Source organism: Equus asinus, chromosome 5 (genome assembly GCF_041296235.1).
Source record: "Equus asinus isolate D_3611 breed Donkey chromosome 5, EquAss-T2T_v2, whole genome shotgun sequence".
Lineage (NCBI taxonomy): Eukaryota > Metazoa > Chordata > Mammalia > Perissodactyla > Equidae > Equus > Equus asinus.
This window is the reverse complement of record NC_091794.1, coordinates 4,491,234-4,511,436: the sequence shown is the minus strand read 5'-3', so window position 1 is coordinate 4,511,436 and position 20,203 is coordinate 4,491,234. Positions and strand designations below refer to the sequence as shown.

The following is a 20,203-nucleotide window of genomic DNA, read 5'->3' as shown; positions in this document are numbered from 1 at the left end:
GAGTGAATGCAGGATGCTGAGGTTTCAGACCTGAGGACAGTGAGGTAGGCTCCCAGGACCTGAACCTGTTTGACTGATGAGTTTACTTATTCAGTTCACTTTAACAGAAGTAGCTTATTTCAGATCTTTGCCCCCAAACTTGGTTTCATGAAATGTTCAGCTTTCCAGCCTGTTGTTCTGGTCTTATAGAGACAGAGTCACAGTCTCTACCGGCCCACATCCACGGCACACGTGCTCGGCTGAAGCATCCACTGATGTAAAAACAGAACATTTGCAACATGACAACAACAGGTTAAATATTTGGACTCTGTTTATGTGAGCTTGTTCGAGACATAGTCAGGGTAACTGGAAAGAATCATTTGATTGGAAGGATTCCCAAGGGTTCATTTGGAATCACTGAGTCAGTGAAGCTCAGGCTGGAAGAAATCCTGTGGTCCTATCCACGTGCTCCCCAGCAGGACCACCCACTCCCTTTCACAAACCAGAATTTATGCTGTCCCTCAGGAGCTGCTGAGAAGGGCGTTCTGGAGGTTTTAAACAATTGTGAAAGACGCTTACATATTGTGCCTAGTTATAGCTCTTTCTACATCTAAATAAAGCAAAACACGATTTTTGTTTTCAGTGGATGGTCTATCGGTCTTAGTATGTGAAATAAGTTTCAATTTATCTTTTCTCTCCAGGGATTTTATTCCCCTTTTTTCAACTAGGAAACTTCACTGAGTTATTCATTCATTCAACAAATATTTTATGAGTGCTAAGATGTGCCAGGCCCAGGTTTGGAGATTATCTTGGTAAATATGGAAAGGAGGAAAGGATGGATATTGCCTTCTAGAATCCAGAGTCTTGGAGAGAAAGACATGTAAAAGGTAAATAGAATATGATATGCACTGTAATAGAGATACGAACAATTCTATGAGACTACACATGAGAAAGCAAATAATGACCCTGCTGGGGACTTTTCTCTCTGGATTGTTTCTGGAAAAAAGCATCTTTCATTCAGAAGATAGCAGTTCTGTATTCTTCCTTTCTGCACTTGGAAGCATATTTCACAACACTTAATGACCGAAAGATGTTCCTTCTGGAACACAAGTCTTTTGTGCAGAGGGAAGGTGGGAAGGGAATTCACGCTGACAGCGGTAAACACAACAACTCTGTGAGGGAATTACGATTCGTTTCCTTTTCCAGATTTTACACCACTGAATTTCAGATAGAAGTGTGTGCTCAATGAATAGTGTTGAATAGGTGAAAGAGGAAACTGAGCACGAGAGGTTCGTGACATGCCCAAGGTCACAAAGTAGTAAGTTCAGCCACATTCCATGACCTTTACACAACTCTGAGCCACTCAAGCCATTTCCAATGATTTTGAAGTTAGTGGAGACGGAGAATGTCAAATTACATTTCTCTGTTACAAGGTCTCCCTACACTTGAAGGTCAAATCCAATAGCTTCCTTTTCTTATTTCAAATAAAACTGGAGCTAACTAGAAGAGAATCGATCTGTTGCACAGAGGAACCACATCCTACGGAAGAGAGCGGGCTCTGGAGTCCAACTCTCTGAGTGACAGCCCCGCTCCTCTGCTTGCTAGCTACTAAAACCTTCGGCTGTCTTCTTATCTATAGAATGAGAACAACAATAAGGTTCCTCTCACAGGGCTGTTGTGCTGATGAATGGACATAATGAATGCAGTGTACTCAGTGTAGAGCCTGAATGTAGACGCCTTTCCTACCCGTGAGCTGCTATTAGTGTCACATCCGTCTCAAGTCTCAAGATACCCCTGAGACGTGGTTAAAATCTCCTCTTGTAGTGACGTGTTTCAGAGACCCAACCAGGAAACTCCTTGGGTCTAACCCAAAGCGCCCCCTTCTGCTGTAATTGAAGGCAGTTTCCTTGGGTTGTTGTCTCTAAGGAAACATAGAGCAGCTGGGTTTTCATATTCTTGATGACTTTTATTAAGCCAGCCACATTTCAGAGTTTTTGTTTCTAGACTAAATACACTCCCCAGTCAGAAACTCTTTCTACATAAATCTTTTTTCTCCCTCTAATCTTTTAGTTTCCTTTGGACCTTTAAGGAAAAAGGCCATTGGTGTGAAAATTTTGCAGATGGAAAATATAAGAGTTTTCTTAGAAAATAGAGTCTACAATTGCTGACCTAGTGTTACTGGACACTCTCAGCGAGGGATAGGTGAAGGAAGAGTTGCTGGTGAAGTAACTCAGGGACGGAAATTTCTCCGGATATTAAAAGTACAGTCGACTCCATATTTATGTATCTTTTAGCCACAGTAATTCATCCTGTAAACGTGCTGGCCTATTTTTCCCACTATCCTAAATAGAGATTCTGAGTCGGTCATTGCCATGCCAGAAACAGACTGAACCTTTTCTGTAAACATAAACCAATTTGCAAAAAGAATAGAATAATTCTGGAAAGACCCAGGAAGATCATTTATTTCCTCTCTCTCATTTGACAGACAGGCAAGCAAGGCTGAGAGAGGTTAAGTGATCTGCTCTAGATCATTCACCAAGCTAAGTGAGACTGAAGTCTTTGGATTCCCATTTCAAGGCTCTTTATTTGATATCAAGAACTGACTTTCATGTTGTTGATTTCAATAAAACTAGTATGCCACTATTGCCATACGAAATATGAAATGAAATCGCCTTACAGTGAACTGAACTGTGTCACAGAAAGACAGAGGGAGACTCTCCATAATGTAATAAACATATAATTTTCCCATTTTCTGGGGAGTTTAGAGAGCGGATAGTAATAAACCCCTACAAAGAGAACATAGGTGGGAAGCTTGCTCTCTCGTTCTTTTCTTCGCTATTATACAAATGTCACTTCCCATATGTCCAGCTTCCATCTGGATTGAATGCAGAAAAGGGCAGTCAGTAGTAATATTATTTCATATTCTTAAGCTGATCTCCCTTGGCTTTTACAATTACCTAATGACTGTTTTCAAGCACGTCTTGGACTTAGAAGATTGCAAGCTTGGCTCAGAAAGGAGCAGCCTTATTCCTCAGGCTATTTTCTTAAGCTCTGAAAGCTTTAGTGAAATAATGCATTACTGTGTCACATATGGTGCTCATCTCAGATGACTGCTAGAAGCTGCTGAGTTCTATATCCGTAAGAGACATCCATATGTGGGTAGAGTGAGCATGTGTGTCAACATTTAAATGGAGACTGATCTTATGTGCTTTTCATCCCTCAATATTGGGACAGTTTTATTTGTAGTGGCAGAAAGAAAAATTCAAACATATCTTGAAGTATAGGAGAATCAAACATGAACCTTAAATGGTTGGTTTTTGAATAAATTATCTTGTATTTCCCGATGTGAAAAATACTATTTGATAAATTTTTGCTGTTATATTGTTCTCTTTACCAATGACCTCTCTTCAACATTGTAATTACTAGGGAATGTTTTGATGGAGAATTTGAACAATCCTGCCACAAATTTTATTTTTCAAAATCACACCTAAGGGAGGAGGGAAATAGGTCCTGAGAGGCAATACAGTTGCAGAAAAAACCAATAGAAAAAGGGAGGTCTAGTTTACTATCTGCGAGGACTTCTGGATGCCCAATGTGCTTACTTTTCTTTGTCTCAAATCTCATCTTCAGCTTGAGTGTGGTGTTGGCAACATATCCTTCTAGCGCACAAGTATAGAATGCCTCCCCTTCCACAGTCACCATTGTCTTCCCTTTCTTAAAAGCCTCCTCTAGGCCAATGAGGAAAATTTCATCCCCGGCACTTAGGTTACACGGTGTATCGAGTCCAAGTCAGTATGGCCAAACAATGGTTGAGAAACAAACCAGCAGCTGTTTGAGAATTATCACTGGCCAGTGACTCAGTCACCAACATCTCAGACAAGTTGTTTTGGGAATTGTATGGCCTCAAGCAGGGAATGGCAAACATTCACCCACATGTTGAGGGGTCAGGGCAAGGAAGACGGTAATTTGTTCCCCCGAATAAATGTGTTCCACCCACTCCTAGCCACAAGTGAGAGTGCAGGATGGGGCTTCTGGCCTCAAGGGTGGAGTCACACCCGTCCCCCTTGTTTCCTTGTTGGGGATGTTGGGGAGACCAGTGAGATCATGTCTACGAAGTGGATTGACTGGAATGTGCTCATGTTGTCCAATGTAAATCATGCCAGTAAGACATTTTTTAATTTTCCCTTTGTTTTCTCACAACTCTCACAAACCATTGGCAACCTGTGCAGACTGTCCCATGTCCTCAAGTTCGAGTCCTCCTGCCAGCACACTCTGGGTAATTCATTGTGGTCTGTGTGTAAATGGCCAAGTCCTAGCTCTTTGTCTTACAGAGCCTTCCCATAGACACCTGGAGCTGTTCTGAGTGAGGAACTGCATGGAAAAGTACGAAAGAAGGCTTGTAGTCAACCCCAGTGTCTAGCAAATTCAACGCAGAGTCACATAACATTTGAATACTCTAGACCTTGTCAGAGATGGTATTCAGAAGTTCTCTATTAGTTCAGAATTGCTTCTCTAGACACCTTGTACGTTTTCATGTGGTACACTCTAAGATATTCTGCATGAAGAAGCTATCAGATTACATGAAGGATTATGCTTTTAAGAGAGCCAGAAAGACCTTGACTATCATGTATCAGTTTAGTCTCTTTTGGTACTCTCCCTCTGAGACACAAAACCAATTAAAAGCCAGTGGCTTCCATGGAAGGTTTCCTGAAGTCTATTCCTATTTTCTGATGTTGCCAGAGAATCACTGCTGAATTTTCAAATAGCTGTGATAGCTAAGAGAAGACAGGGAGACGAAGAGGAAGAAAGACTTGGCTATTGGCCTTAGAAGATGATTATTAAAAATTACTCATATTTACATGGATTTTAGATTTTTAAGCACTTGTCCCATCAGATTATTATTACTCTTACAATAGTCATTTTTTGATGTTTATGTTTTAAACTCCTTTGCATACACCTGCTAAGCTGATGTTGTTAATGCTACTATAAATGGTATCTTTAAAAAAGTTGCATTTTCTGTTTGTTTAATGTTTGTTTATGGAAGTTAATCACTTTTTGAATATTGGACCTTGCACCCAATGGGCTTGATAAACGCACTTATTCATTCTAATAATGAATAATTAAAATTGTTATTTTTTCATTTCCAATTCCTATGCCTTTTATTTCTATTTCTTGCCTTATTGCACTGACTACAATCTCCAGTATAATTTGAACAAAAATGGTGATGGGGGCAACCTTGTCTTGTTCCAAAAATCACAAGTAAGGATAGTACTTGCTATAAAACTTTTCTAAGTATGCCATCAGATTAAGGAAGCCCTCTTGGTTTGCTAGGCACTTTTATCAGCTGAATTTTATCTAACACTTTTTCTGAATCTTTTAAATGTATTATGTGATTTTCTGCTTTTTTCTGTTAATGTAGAGAATTAACACTGATTGATTTTTGAATCGTAAACCACCCTTGCATTCCTGGAATAAAGCCCACTTGGTCATGCTAACGTTGCTTATGATTTTTGCATCTATATGTCGGCTATTTTTCTTTCTCATAATGTCCTTATCAAGCTTTGGCATAAGATGATGTAGGGCTGGTAGATAATAGCTCTTATTCCTTTTTTCTATTCTCTGGAACTGCTTGTGTTAGATTGGTCTTATTTATTCTTTAAATTCTGGAATAATTCACTGGTGGAACTATCTGAATGTGCAGTTTTCTTTGTGGGAAAGTTTATAAAAAATAGGTTCAATTTCTTTAATAATATTGGACAATTCAGATTTGCCATTTTTTCTGTGTCAGTTTGATAATAATTTCATACAAATTGTCATATTTATTTGCATAAAGTGTTTCATATCTTTCATGATTTTTTAATGCCAACTGATAGTTTACAACATTATTATTCCTATAACCAGTAATAATGCCAAATATAATTATCAGTTCTCTGAAGTCTGCCAAGTCATTTCATAGTGATTACCACATTGATTCATGCCATTAAGCGAGATGAAATAATACTGCCGTGAATCACACTCTTCTTTATCTCTGTGACTTCAAATGTTTACACCAACATAGAAGCACTTCTTCGGACACTGAGAGAGTCACAATTCCAGTTACATTCGTGTTTAGAGGCTGTGGCTTCTGCGAACTGAGCTATACCACCAACGTCTCATTAATGTTTGAAATCTCACCTTCCAGCTACCTTTTGTTCTTGGGATAATTCCAAGGGTGAGTTGGTGAATGTCTGAATTCCCTGGATGAAGAGTGTGACATTCCGTGGGGACGATAAGGAAAGTTGCTAACTAAATCCTGCTGGGGTCAGACACTTCAACTTCAAGCAGCAGAGCCTACTAATTCTGTCACATAATAGATCACTTTTAGCTTCATTAGTAACTGGCTGGTTGACTTGGGCAAGTAACCGAATCGACTCATTGTACTCTTTTCCAGGACATGAAGTACAGTTAATACGATTTTCCCTTTGTGCATCACTGGTGCTCACAGCAAATAATGATACATCGTATATAGTGTCTTAGGCTCCAGGGAACATCCAGAAGGAAGGTCTTAACCTATGAAGCTGCTAGAGACAGTCCTGATCTTATTGGATTTTTCTCTGGGCCAAAAATTAAGCAGGAAAAAGTAGCCATGGAAAGAGGTCTCTGAGGGAGCGTCACCACCTCCTTTACTGTGCCTCTACCCTTCCAGGCCACGGCCACAGGCGGTCAGGCCAGCCCCATAGTGAAGCACCAAATGGAGCTGTCAGAGAAACTGATGGTGGGAGCATGAGTTCCCTCGGACTATGGATGAAATGATAAGATCAGAAAGAATAACCAGACCAAAGGACACCTCTCTAATTATTCCTAGAGCACCTCATAAGACAGTGAATTTCGAGCTGGAGGAACTGCAGAGGTCCTTGAGTCTGGTCCATAATACTCCCCTGAAGAAAACTGAGCACCCAACGACCACATGACACCTAGAGTGGAGAAACTGATACTACAGGTGTGTCTTCTTTAAGGAAAACCAGACGCCAGAATTCTAAATATGAAACAGATAAGCTAAAGGGCCATTATTACTTTACAAAGGAATTTTATTATTCAATAAAATAACCTTCTGCAGCATTCATTAAGCAGCAAATTCCCAATGCATTTAAGAAGGGATTGAACTTGCAAACATTTGATTTTTATGCAGTTTCAGCAACACACTTTTTAAAGAAAGCAAGGTGCACTGATATTCTTTCTGTGACTGGCCATGGCGAGCTGAGTCATATTGCCGGGTGTTTGGCAGAGCACACATCACCAGGGACAATTTATGGCATTTTCCCAGGTGGTGAGTGACCACTCTTGCTTTCACAGAGCCAGAGCTCTGCGGCCAGAATAGAGAGGGTGAGCCACGAGGTGTCTGAGGCAGTGTGGCAGGATATTGCTTTCCTGCTTGTCAGCCACACCTTCAAGCCTTTTCTTTAATGCGTACAATACACTTTATCACAAAGGTATATAAAAATGGAACAGAAGCTGGGTGGAGTAGCAACACCACAGCGCAAAACCTTCACCTCTGAGTTGATGGGTGGAGTGAGCTGGGCGCTCCCGGCCAAGTGTGTTTACCTTGGCCACAGGACCCCCCCCCCCCCCCCCCCCCCCGGGGGCTGCAGGGGGTGTGAGGGCCCCCTCTGGCCACAGAGCTAAAGGGTTCTTCTTGTGCCTCAACTCCCTCCCCTCTCAAGAGATTTCCTGTAAGCAGTCTCAACAAGGGTTTCGATTGAAAAAAGGAAGGGGTATTTGCATTTATTACCTAAGTCACCCATTCATGAAAAAAGCAGGAGATGATAAGTGACAACATAGGACTGTTTCTTTCTCTATGCCTCAAGATACTATGCCATGAGATTTGTCCCCAAAACCATGACATCATCAGGCTAGGTTATGGCTAGGAACACTCTCTGAGAGATGTCTGAGCAGAAAGCCTTGTGGAAATCGGAAATATAACAACAACAAATAACACATATTGAGGGCTCTTCGAAGTGCTTTGTATATATCAATTCATTTCGTCCTTATAACAACCCTCTGTGGCAGATATATTATTATCATCGTCATCCCCTTTGTCCCTCTGTGGAAACTGAGACACAGAGGTTAAAATGCTTGCCCACAGTCGCACAATCAGTAGTAAGTGGTGGAGGCTGGATTCAAACCTGGGGGCTCTGACTCTAAAACTGAGACTCTTAACACCAATGGTCTGCTACCTGTACATAAAATGAGATTTTAAAAGAAATACCCCCCCAAACCAACAACTGTCTCAGAATCAGAGTGAAACAAAGGCAGGAAAATAAAATAATAATAAAAAAAGAAGAAAAAAATACTTTCTCCCAAAATACTGTTCTTCAAAATTTACTTTCATATAAATAAATGTTAAGGATTAATAATAAACTGTTTAACACCACGAATAATAAACTAATATTTTTTACATCAAAAGCAAAAACTGTTTTAATATATAAAGAGGTATAAAATGTTTTGAGCAGGAAAAATGACTTACTAACTTCCACATTTTCAGAAAAGCTATTGAAATGAGCGGCAGAAAACCTGTGGGCAGTGGTCTCATAACAGGCATTGAGGGGAAGAAGGATATCCCTAATCTCCAAGTCTGATAATTCACTCAGATCCCTTTTTGTCAGAAAATTCAAGGACTTCCACTCTCGATCAAGGAGGGCGACCCCACCCTTCTCCTTCATGTTTTGGTGCCAAAGTCGGTGGTACTAATCTCGGTGTCACCCTTTCGCTAACCACATGTCGTAATGTTGATGGACTTAGGACCTTGTATCATTTTTCACTACAAAGGGTTTCTTAAACATTTTTCAAAGTGTTCACAAAAAATGGAAGAGTCAACAGAAATGAAAGTCTGATAATTCAAACAAGTGAGTCTATTTCTTACTTGTAAAACACTACTTCAGAAAGGTATCTAGCTACAAAAATTCCCAAATTTGTTTTTTTCAGCTACAAAATTGATTTCTGGGAAGGTTGGTTGACTAAGCAGATATAGTAAGCATGTCTTCTAACTCAAAATATATAGTAATGTCAGCTACAATATAAATTAAAAATATTAGCTACAAAGCTGAGTTCAAAAGTCAGAAAGAGAAATCTCCAACTAGCAGGAAATAGAGGAAACTGAAGGCACTGTAGTGAGTGGTGGATACCAAGCAGGCTAAGGGTATAAGTGTGGATGTAGCTTTAGAAGCTAATGTCTAAAGCTCTTTGTACAATGGGGAAATATATCTGGAAGTAGTCTGTCCAGTTAATGAAGGGAGCTAGAAAACTCTGGTCCAGACACAGGCATGGGATACAGCAAGGGGATGTGGCACAGAAACAGATCACCTGCCCTGGGCCATGGGAGGAAAGACTCGTGGAAATCGTAAGTCCACATCGAGACTGCTGTGGGATCTGAATTTGAATAACCCAAGTAGCGCAGAAACACAACCTCAGAGTCTAAGGTAAAGCTGGTCCAGAACTGGGGAAACTTGTAGAGCGCCAGAAAAGGACATTGCAAAACACTCCAAAAGGAATCTCCTCATTTTGGGGTATAATCAGCACAGAGGTAGGAGGCAACTCTCCCTGATGATGAGCTCACAGACAGAAATTACAAAGCACAAGCAGAAACTCACTGCTTACGAAAGAGTTAATTGATGCAATGATGGAAGAATTCTATTAGATAAATTAAACCACTGATAGTGTAGTCACCTAAAAGAGACTTAAAAATAACTGTATGATGAATGATCAGTGAGAATAGAACGAATAAATTAATAGGAAAAAAGGAGGCCATCCTGAAAAAAGGGCAAATTTTTTTAAGAAAAGAACCAAATATAAATTATAGAAATGAAAGTCATTAAAAATGAAAATATGTTACTAAAATAAAAACCTCAACAGATGGGTTAAACGAAAGACTAGATAAACTGAAGGCATAAGGAAAGAACACAGAATGTAATCCACAGAGAAGAAGAGATGGAAAATACAAGAGAAGGTAAGAAAGCATGGAGGATAGGAAGGAGTAGTTCCGATACACATCTAAGGGAAGTACCAAACCCTTTCTTCTGAATCAAAGTACGTAATGGTTATTTTTTACATAAAAGAAGAGACAATGCCATTTACATATAAGAAATTTAGATATTGAAATAGAGAATAGGTTTTCTACCTCTCTTTTCAATGGCTTTTCTGAAAATGCGGAAGTCACCAATTTTCCCTGCTCTGAGCGGTGGAGACTCGCTACGATTGGTTTCGTCTTGGCCTCTGTGGAGTCCTCAGGCTTCTCCAGCTCTAGATTAACTGCGTCTCTTCTGTGTTAACAGCTCGCAGGCTCTCAAGTGGATACGCCACATAGTTAATCAGTGTACCCTGGAGAGGACAATCAAGGGAATAACTCAAGTCCCCAAAGACCTGCTTTCTCCTCCGGCAGCACGTTGGGAAGAGAGAGTCTAGATAATTGAATATTTACTTCTCTCCAAGTTTGATGTACCTCATTAAGAGCTTTAAGGTTTCTGCCTTCGAACATCCTCTCATCAAAGAATTAAAAAATGTTTCTGAATCTTAAAGCATCTGATAAATTGTCTTTTCTACAATACTCTCAAAGAATGCTTTCATATCACATACATCTTAATTATTACCTTTACTTTTTCATATTTTAAAAATAATTTTATTCCAATTCCTTTGAAATCATCTTCCTTCCCCCAGGATCATGCTCCATATCCTTTAATAAACTGCATCCTCAGGGATTTTGGTTCTGTTGCAGATGGGTAGAAAGAAATTATACTTTTTTTTTTATAAGATTTTAAAGATTTTATTTTTTTCCTTTTTCTCCCCAAAGCCCCCCGGTGCATAGTTGTGTATTCTTCGTCGTGGGTCCTTCTAGTTGTGGCATGTGGGATGCTGCCTCAGCGTGGTTTAATGAGCAGTGCCATGTCCGCACCCAGGATTCGAACCAACGAAACACTGGGCCGCCTGCAGTGGAGCGCGCAAACTTAACCACTCAGCCACGGGGCCAGGCCCCAGAAATTATACTTTTTAAACACCTCACACACCCGTACGCACACACAGCAGAGGAGACTGGGTGCACTGCAACTGGGGAAGGAGAGCAAGCACACAACCCGCATCCCAAGAGGCAGCGAAAAGAGGCGTCTTTGCTGCTAGACTGAACGCTCCCCTGCTTCCTCTCCAAAAGCTGGTTCCAAGTGGGTTTACCCGTCACCATAGGGCAACAAGATGACTAAATCTGACTAACCTTAGGTCTGACTTCGTACGAATGGAAGAATCACAAACGTGTTTCATGCAAGCACACCTGGCACGCGAGGACAGATACAACCATTACTATTCAAATTCATTTTTGGTTCAAGAAACTTCCCATAATGGTTATGACTTAAAAATATTTGTCATTTAGGTTATCACTGCTAATGTCAGAGTGACATCATCGTTTTTCTTTTCTTTTTTTTCACCTCATTTGAAAAACAAGCTCTTCAGCTGAAATACAAAATATGTCCAAAAATGCTAAGTCTGATATAAATACATGAAATATAAATCATCTCTTGTCTTGGGTCCTGAAGGTTATGAAGTGTGTATGTTCTTGGATCAGAAATTGTACAGGATTTTGCCAGCTCCAGAAGGCTCTGGAAAACTTTTTTCCCCCCTGGAATGAAGGGACAAAACTAGGGGTAAAAACTTCATTATTACCTTATATGTCCGGAAAGTGTTTTTTCCCCTCTCCTCCAAAGAGCTGGTATCACACCTTAGCAATTTCATCTTTTATTTTCATTTCTAGGAGTAGGTATCAGAATGGAAATCTAAACTTTCTGTTTCTTTTCCACCCGATTCTGGCTGTCTCTAGAATTCTTCTTACTATAAACTTTATCCTCCTTCTCTCTCTTAACACTTGTAATTTTATCTCTCCTATCTTTCTTAAAGAGATGAAGGTTGACTTCCATGCTTACTATGTGGGATATGAGAGAGGAATCTCATTTCTAGAGCTACAAAGGCATTTCATGCATTCACTCAACATTTATTGAATATCTACCACATGCTGGCTTAATGTCTCTGAGCCTTAGTTTCTCCATCTGGAGTCTTCAACTCTAAAATTCACTAATCTTAAGCAAAAAGTGTTCATCCCAATTATCTGATGGTGTGCAATTCCAACTTAACCACAAGAACATTAATAATGTTGTGCATTTACAGACGCTGCTTCTGTGTGGAATGACCTTCTTTCCTCCTTCATTCGTCAGATGACTCCTCATCCTTTAAAATTCACCTCAAATGACAGCCCAGCCTCCTTAGTCTGGTTGAGAGCCTATTCTCTGTGCTCCCACTGCCCTGTGACTTTCTCTTCCACAGCATTTATCATGTTTTACTATAAAAATCTGCGGCAGATAAACCCTCAAGTGGCCCCAATTATCCCTTCCTCCATCTTGTTAACAGACTCTCTCTGTTGCCTTTTTGACTTGCACACTTTGATAAAAAAAAAAAAAGCAGCCATGCTGGGGGGTCCCACTTAGCAGGGTATTGAGGATGGCCTTCAGAAAACAGCCAGCAAGATGCTGAGGACCTCAGTCCAAAAGGCCACAAGGCACTGAATCCTGCCAACAACCACATGAGCTTGAGAGTGAATCCTTCTCCACGTGAGCTTTCCGATGAGAACTCAGCCCTGGCTGACATCTTGATTGCAGCCTTGTGAGGCACCTGAACGATGACCAAACTTTGACCTCCTGAAGCTGAGAGATAATAAATGAATACTGTTTTAAGCTTCTAAGTTTGTAGGTCATTTGTTACACAAAAATTTACTTATCGTCAATCTATTTATTTCACTCTCCCATTGGATTATAAGCTTCTTCACACTGGACATCGTGTCTTATTCACTTTTGTATCATCAGAACCTAATACTATGCCTGGCACATAGTAGGTGCTTGATAAATATTTCTTGAACAACGTGGTAGTGAAGCAAGTTCCCTGGCTTTGTAGAAAGGGACTCAGCTTTCCTCCACCAACTTTATGATCCTCACTGCATTCAAGTTCTGAGTCTCAGGTTTTCTAACGTGAAGCATTAGAGGATTAGACTCAGCTCAAGTAGTTTCCGTATCTCAGTTCTCGTTATAGGTAAGCATCAGTGACGTGTGTGGCCGTATTATATGTTAGCAGATGACTTGGTCTTCAATGTAGGTCTATATTCTGGTATCTTTTTTAACTCTGACGTGCAGAAAGTAGTTATGGCAAGAATAGTATGTTTTTGACTTTTGGAAATGATGGCTGTACTTAAACCTCTAAAAGATTAAAGTTAAATAGTGAGAACACAAAAACTGGAAGGAACTCATGAAAAATTGAACTCAGTTTTACAAAGGGCATTTGATGACATGTAGCATGACATTTAACAGCTTTCTTAATTAAATGGACTAAAAACCAGATAACACAATTTTAGACAGGAATTTCTTTTTCCATGCTGACAGGAAACATTTGTTTTGTTTTAGCCAGACTGTTAAAAAAAAATGCTATTTATAATAGCTTTGCCAAAGAGAAAAAAAAAAAGAAGTCTACAAATTCTCATTCATTTCTAACTTAAAAAAAATTTTTGCTGTATTATCTTTTCAAATGTTTCTTCCCTTTCACCGAGTGTTTAGCTGATAGGAAAATCATGATTCACTCCTTGAAAACTGAAGAACAAGACACTTCTCGTTCTCTGGGCCAGCACATATGGAGAAGGTAATTCTTATCAATCGCATTAGATAGTTCTTGATGACATCAGTTATCTGTCAGTTAGGGCCACCTTTCCTTCCTCCCCACCCTCTTCCTTAAGTGTTTCTCCAAGGCCAAAAGTCCCAGGCACAGATGATATTGAATTTTTGTTATTTAAAAGAAGAGTCGGTGATGAAGAACATTTTTCTTTTATGTAAGACTTAGGCCCCTCATCTGTCCATCTACGAACATTTTGTTCCTTCTATTTTTAATCTGTACAGACAATCCCTGAAATACCAGTTCCAGGAAGGAATTAACATTCCTCGTGGTGTATCAATACAAGATTTTTGTGTCTCCCCTTAAGCGCACCCTGTCCTATTACTTCCCATCACAAGACAAGGATAGGAAACAATGATCAAATTCACTCTAAAGCACCGACGATAAACTAGCCTAGAAGGGAGCCACATCAGACAGGGAAAAGCTCTTCCTCCCAGTCGCACACGACAGACGGTCTTCTGAGGAAGGCTGTAGAATCCCCACTGGCGGAATCTTTAAAATAAGAGCAAATCTATTTGTTTAGGTAGAATATTTTTGGAAGAAAAAGTCAAAGAAGATGAAGCTTCCTGATATTTCTTTTTTCTCCACCATTCACAACACAAAAGTAGTTACAAACTATTAAGATCTGCTATTTTTTATTATGTGTAAAACCAGCAATAATTGACCAATGATGCCTCTTGCAATAAAATGAAATAGCTCCATGGCTCAGAATACGGAACCTAGAGGGATAGTTTAGGGAGCTCAGAGTTGCTTTAGGTCATAGCCTATCGCAGCAATTAGAATTAGGGGTTTGGAACCAAACAAATGCGCATTCAGATTCAGGTTCTATTGCTGACTGGCCAAGCCACATGCTGTGCAAGTTACATAAGCTTCCTGAAGCTGTTCCTTCTTCCCCAAATTGCAGATTATGATTCCTTCCATATAGAGTTGTTGTGAATACAAAATAAATTAATCACATAGGATAAATGCTCTCCATAGAACCTGGTACAGAATAGACAATAAAACTGAAACTGACAGATGAGGAAAAAGACTAGAGGTTAATACTTGCCAGGGATGTGTGGTTAATTACAGAACTTCGATAGAACAAAAGTGATTTTTTCCCATAAACTCAAAGTTTCATTTTACAACTATCCTTTTATTTCATTGATACAACATTTGTGTGAGAAAAATAGATGTTGTCCCTTGTTAGTGAAAGAATGAGAAAGTACTGAAAGGGAAATTGGTTTATATAAGGACGTGAAACAAGTTTCAATGGAAAGTTGAAACCAACAAAATTAGATTAATTCTCCCTCCCCCCAATAACGTTCCACACTAATCTGAACTTTTGTTCCCTGAATGCACATATTACAGAGGGATGTATCTCATATGTTCACTGAAGATCCAAAAAAAGCTAGTGAGACAGAATGTGAAAGCTAAAACCACACGGACTGCTCCACTTTACTTATCTGCGTTGTGGCAGAGAGAGAACCCAGTGACAAGGCCTTCAATGTGAATCGAATCCACAGGAGGAGGATTCTTAAACATCTGTAAATTGTGGCCTAGTGTTTCTGTTTTAGGATTCTGGTGGCATTAGACTCCAGGAGCTCATGAGACATTTTAAAGCCCAAGGAGCTTGCAGCAAACAGAGAAAAAAGACTGTGTTGTTCCCAAATGTCTCTGTTTTTAATTTCCCCTGAAGCATGCATTTCATTTAAAAAATATTATCCCCGTTCTCTTCTCATATGAAAGATTTTCTGATGACCAGAGCCTTTGGAGAAGCCCAGCCCTGAACCCCGTGAAGGTTCAGAGTGGGGTTTACGAACTCTCGCCTGGGTCTCAAGTCTCTGTGATTTCATGAGGATTCACGACATGATACCCACAAGCTTCTTTCAGCAGGTTTCACTTTGGAGCCTAGAATTTCTGGTCAACAGCTCCAGGACCTCATCCTGTATTGAGAATTTAATAAGTATTTATTGAGTGTCTCCATCGCTGCTTACAGGACAAGGCACTATGCTAGGCCCTGAGAGAGATGTAAATGTAAAAGAATCTCTTTTTGTAGCATAAATAACAGGATATTGGTGGGACTTCTCCTGTTGTGCTCAAATTGACGTGTAGGGTCCCAGTTGAAAACAAAGAGATGGTAAATCCAAAAAGATTCACCAGTTGCTCCTCACAGCCCAGTGTGGCCTTACTAGGGGACCCCAGAAGTACCAGCCCTGTGGTAACCAAACCTAATGTTTCCTCTCCTCCCTGGCCCTCTAACCCCACTCTATCTAAGAAAGTACAGAAGATGGGGAGAGGTGGTGGCTGAGAACATCTGCCTGTGGGGGACTCGGGGTTCATGGTGAGAAGGTGATCCTGTGGGAGGGAGGGGGACGTAGGTGCTCTCCACTCCCCAAGGCTGAGTGAGTGGCTGGGGCCAGAGAGTGGGGGCTCCCAGAAACTCTCTCATAAAAGCTGAGAATGCCTGCAAGAAGGGAGCCTGGTACCCGCTCCCCAAGTTTCCAATCAGAGAAATGGGACTATTGAGGATGAGGGGGCATAGAGCAGCTCCCATTCCCACTTTTGGGTGTGGCGAAGACGTGTTAGTTTCTTGGGAATCAGGAGGACTTCACAGAGGTGGCAGTTACCCAGCAAAGATGTTTCAGTCAATGGAAAACACACTTCAACTACAGCAGGTTAAGTAACACAAACAAAGCCAGTCCATCCACTCTTCCACCTCCTACCCCAAACACTTGAGGAGCTGGGCCTCCACAGGGGGGATTGAGAGCAAGGGTGTTAAAACCAGAGCCTGGCACGCCCAGCCTGCACAACAGGGTGCTGGGCCGAGAGGAGGAATGAAAGAGCAGAGTGCAAATCTAGCATGGATGAGAGGAGAAAGATCTGCATTGCATTTGAGGTTGAAGCTTTAAACTGGATTGAGCCTTTAATTGCTGAAAATGACCAGAAAGTTACAGAATCTACCTGGGTAACGTCACTAAAAGACAGCCAAAGATGATTCAGTGGAGCAAGTCTGAACGCTGCCACTGGAGAAAAACCACCTTGTTACATGCAGTCGTAGCAGTCAAGCGCGGACGCTAGGCCTGGCACTGCTCTGTGCCTTGGGGACACAGCAACTGGGGAACAAAATAAAGTCCCTGCTCCTTAGAGCTTACGTTCAAGTGGGGAGAGACAGACAACAAAAATCAGACAAGGGTGTAGTTGCATACTGGACCCTACACAACCACCTTGCCAGGGTGGGAGAATGTACTTCCAACATTCATGCAATGTCACAGAATTCTACTCTGATCCCAGGGATAGACTCGGCTCTGAGGCTGCTCTACCCACGGTGAGTATCTGATAACGAGGGGTAGGCCTTTTTTGTTGGAACCCCCAAATCAATGAACTGTGATGGAATGTCCAATGGAAGCAGAAAATTGTGGTAGGGGAATTTATAGAATTGGGGAAGGATGAGGAAAAAACTTGAATCATTTTTTCTTAGCTGTATGGAGAAATTTTAGAAAATATTCTAGATTTTTAAAAATTCCAAAGAAACCTGTCTTCAATAAGAGAACCCAGGTGCATCCCTTTCTGTGGGAAGAAAAATCTCACCATTTTCACCCCTTTTGCATCGAGCTTGTTTCCTCTAGTGTACACTTTTCATGATTTCAGAAGTCCAAAAAAATGATGGTGGGCATGGCTGGAAAATAAGATTTAAAGGTCAAAGAGTCAGACATCAGCTTACCTTGGGATTTGGTAAATTGAGAGAGCTTATTGCAGTGAAAAAACAAAACAAAATACCACCGCCATCACTTTGGCCAGAATTCTTTAAAAAAAAAAAACCCAAACTGTGTATTTGCTTGAGCTCTGCTGCCTCACGTGAAGACACATTATGGGGACAGGAAACAAGAATTCTGAGAGGCCTTAAAGAAAACAGAAAAGGAATGTGAACCATTCACCTTGGCATGTGCTGTGCTGGAAGAAACCAATACGTGGTCAGTCTGAAGACTTTCAAAGGGACACCGTGTTTGTGATGGTCAGTAAAAGTGAGGAGTGGACCACGGTAGATGTTGACTCTGATGAGGAATGAGTAAGTGCTCCTCACTATTTTCAGGACTTATGATCAAATACCTGAAATCCTTCTACACCTGGACTTGGCAGAGTGGATTCTCCTGCCTACGGTGAAAACACGGCACCATTCGGGAAGTTGAAAGAATGTATCCCAGTCAGAGATGCCACTGATTCTCTTTTGAGCAGCTCAGCCACAGGTGCTTGGTTGCTCCACGTCCCTTCCCAGCAGCTGTAGATGCAACTGAGAGAGAGACTTCTTGGAAAGCCAGTGGGTAGAGGGCAAAATTATCTAACTCATGATTTCAAAGCTGAGTTGATGCAATTCTTTGAGGAGAAGCCTTCGTTCGAAGACCTTCTAAGTCTGAGTTACGGGCCCCCAACTCAGCGAGCTAGCACCCTGGGATTCCTTTACCAAGATACAGTTCACATTGTCTTGTAATTGCTTGTTTTCTTTATCTCCTTCAACTGAGTAGGAACCTTGATTCTTTTGCTGATCAATAAATCCCCAGGGCCTAGTACAGTCCTGGCTCATAGTGGGTACTTAATAATTATTTCCTGATTGAATGGAGGAAGGAAGAGAAGCTCTGAAGGAGGGACACAGCTTTGCTGGTTCAGCTCTGTCTGCTGTCTGAGCCTGCGGTGGACGTTGTCCCTCCTATGTCGATAGAGGAGGTTGGCATAGACACTTTGCAGAGGCAGAGTGGAAGGATCAGGCTGCTTGATCATATAATGGCAATTTGCTGTCCTTACAAGTACAGAGTGCAATCCATGGCCTCTGTGTTCTGATCTTTGTCTAGAAGTGACGGCTGGCTATTTTTAGGCTCAGTCAAATTTGTTGTGACGCACAACAAACATGTATGAGCCAAATCTGAAGAAAACAAGGGACTGCATATCTGAAATTACTGAAATATTAAAAAATATAAAAATGCAAATGCCAGTGTGGTTAAGAACCTAAGGTCACTAGTGCGGGACATGGAGCTCCATCTGGCTCTCCTGACTCCAAGCGCGGTGCTATTTCCACTCCACCACTGACTCACAAGCCTTTTGTGGGAACATATGAAATATTCCTGCTTTGTCCATTGATATCTGAAAAGTATTCCAACAATTTTGGGTCACTTAATTGTTGTAGTTCCCACTTCTCTCCAAGGCAGCCTAATATCCACCATGATGGACACCTATAAGTTGTCTTAAAAGCTTGTAAGTTGCTTGCTTAAATTTGTAATAGCTATACATACTTGAACATTTTTCAATCAATTCAGAAATGCAGAGATAAAAATTGTAAGTACTGCCCACCCACCCTCCTCACCATCTCCCAGAGTGTAACCCCAGTTAGCAGTCTGATGTGTACCACTCAGTCCTTTATATGTTCATAAATACACACAGCCACTTACATATGTAAATGCATACGGACATGTATACAGCTTTTCTAACAAGAAAGAATGGGATCATTGTTATGGGTTTGAATTGTGTTCCGCCAAAATTCATATGCTGCACTCCTAACCCCCAATGCCTTAGAATGTGACCTTACTTGGAAACGAGGTTGCTGCAGATGTAATTAGTTAAGATGAAGTCATACTGGTGTAGGGTGGGCCCCTAATCCAATATGACTGGTGTCCTGATAAAAGGGGGAATTTGGACACAGAGATAAACATGCACACAGGGAGAACACCATGTGACGATGAAGGGAGAGACATCGGTGTTGCGTCATCCACAAGCCAAGGAACAAGGAACGATAAAAACTGCCAATAAACCATCAGAAGCTAGGACAGAGGCATGGAACATATTCTTCCTCACAGCGCTCTGAAGGAGCTAACTCCTGTGACCTCTTAGTCTTGCCTTCTGGCCTCCAGGACTGTGAGACAATAGATTTCCATTGTTCTAAGTCACCCAGTTCGTGGTACTTTGTTATGGCAGCCCTAGAAAACTAATACAGTCCTTATAAGCATGCTGTTCTGAAAATTGGTTTTGGACTCAAAACATAGACCCTGTACTTCTTTCTAAGTTAATATATGCATACATACAACATCTTTTCAATGGGCGCATGGAGTTCTATTCAGTGGCTGTTTGCCATCTGAAGTATTTGCATGCTTTCTTTATTTTTTCAGTATTACTGTAATTAACACCATTATTCTTTTTTTCAATTGTGGTAAAATGCACATAACACAAAACTTGCTGTGTTAACCATTTTTAAGTATACAGTTCAGTAGTGTGAAGTGTATTCACATTGTTATGCAATCAATCTCCGGAACTCCTTTCATCTCGCAAACCTGTCATCCTACACCCATTCAGCAACAACTCTCCATTGCCCCCTCCCCTCAGCCCATGGCAACTGCCTTTCTACTCTCTGTCTCTATGAATTTGAAGACTCTATGTTCCTCATATAAGTGGAATTGTACAGTATTTGTCTTTTGGTGACTGGCTTGTTTCACTGAGCATAATGTCAAGTTTCACCCATGCGTTAGCATGTGTT

General features: G+C 40.9%; 1 protein-coding gene across 7 annotated transcripts in view; it reads right to left on the bottom strand.

The window, feature by feature from the left end:
- COL8A1 (collagen type VIII alpha 1 chain) overlaps positions 1-20,203 on the bottom strand; it is a 494,271-nt gene that overhangs the window by 451,915 nt on the left and 22,153 nt on the right. For 2 of the 7 annotated variants that reach the window (XM_070508616.1, XM_070508619.1), the window contains exon 2: positions 10,133-10,332. The exons of the other annotated variants lie outside the window; for them this stretch is intronic. The gene's annotated coding sequence lies outside the window, so the exon portion shown is untranslated. The remainder of the gene's footprint in view (positions 1-10,132; positions 10,333-20,203) is intronic. 7 annotated transcript variants of the gene reach the window in all.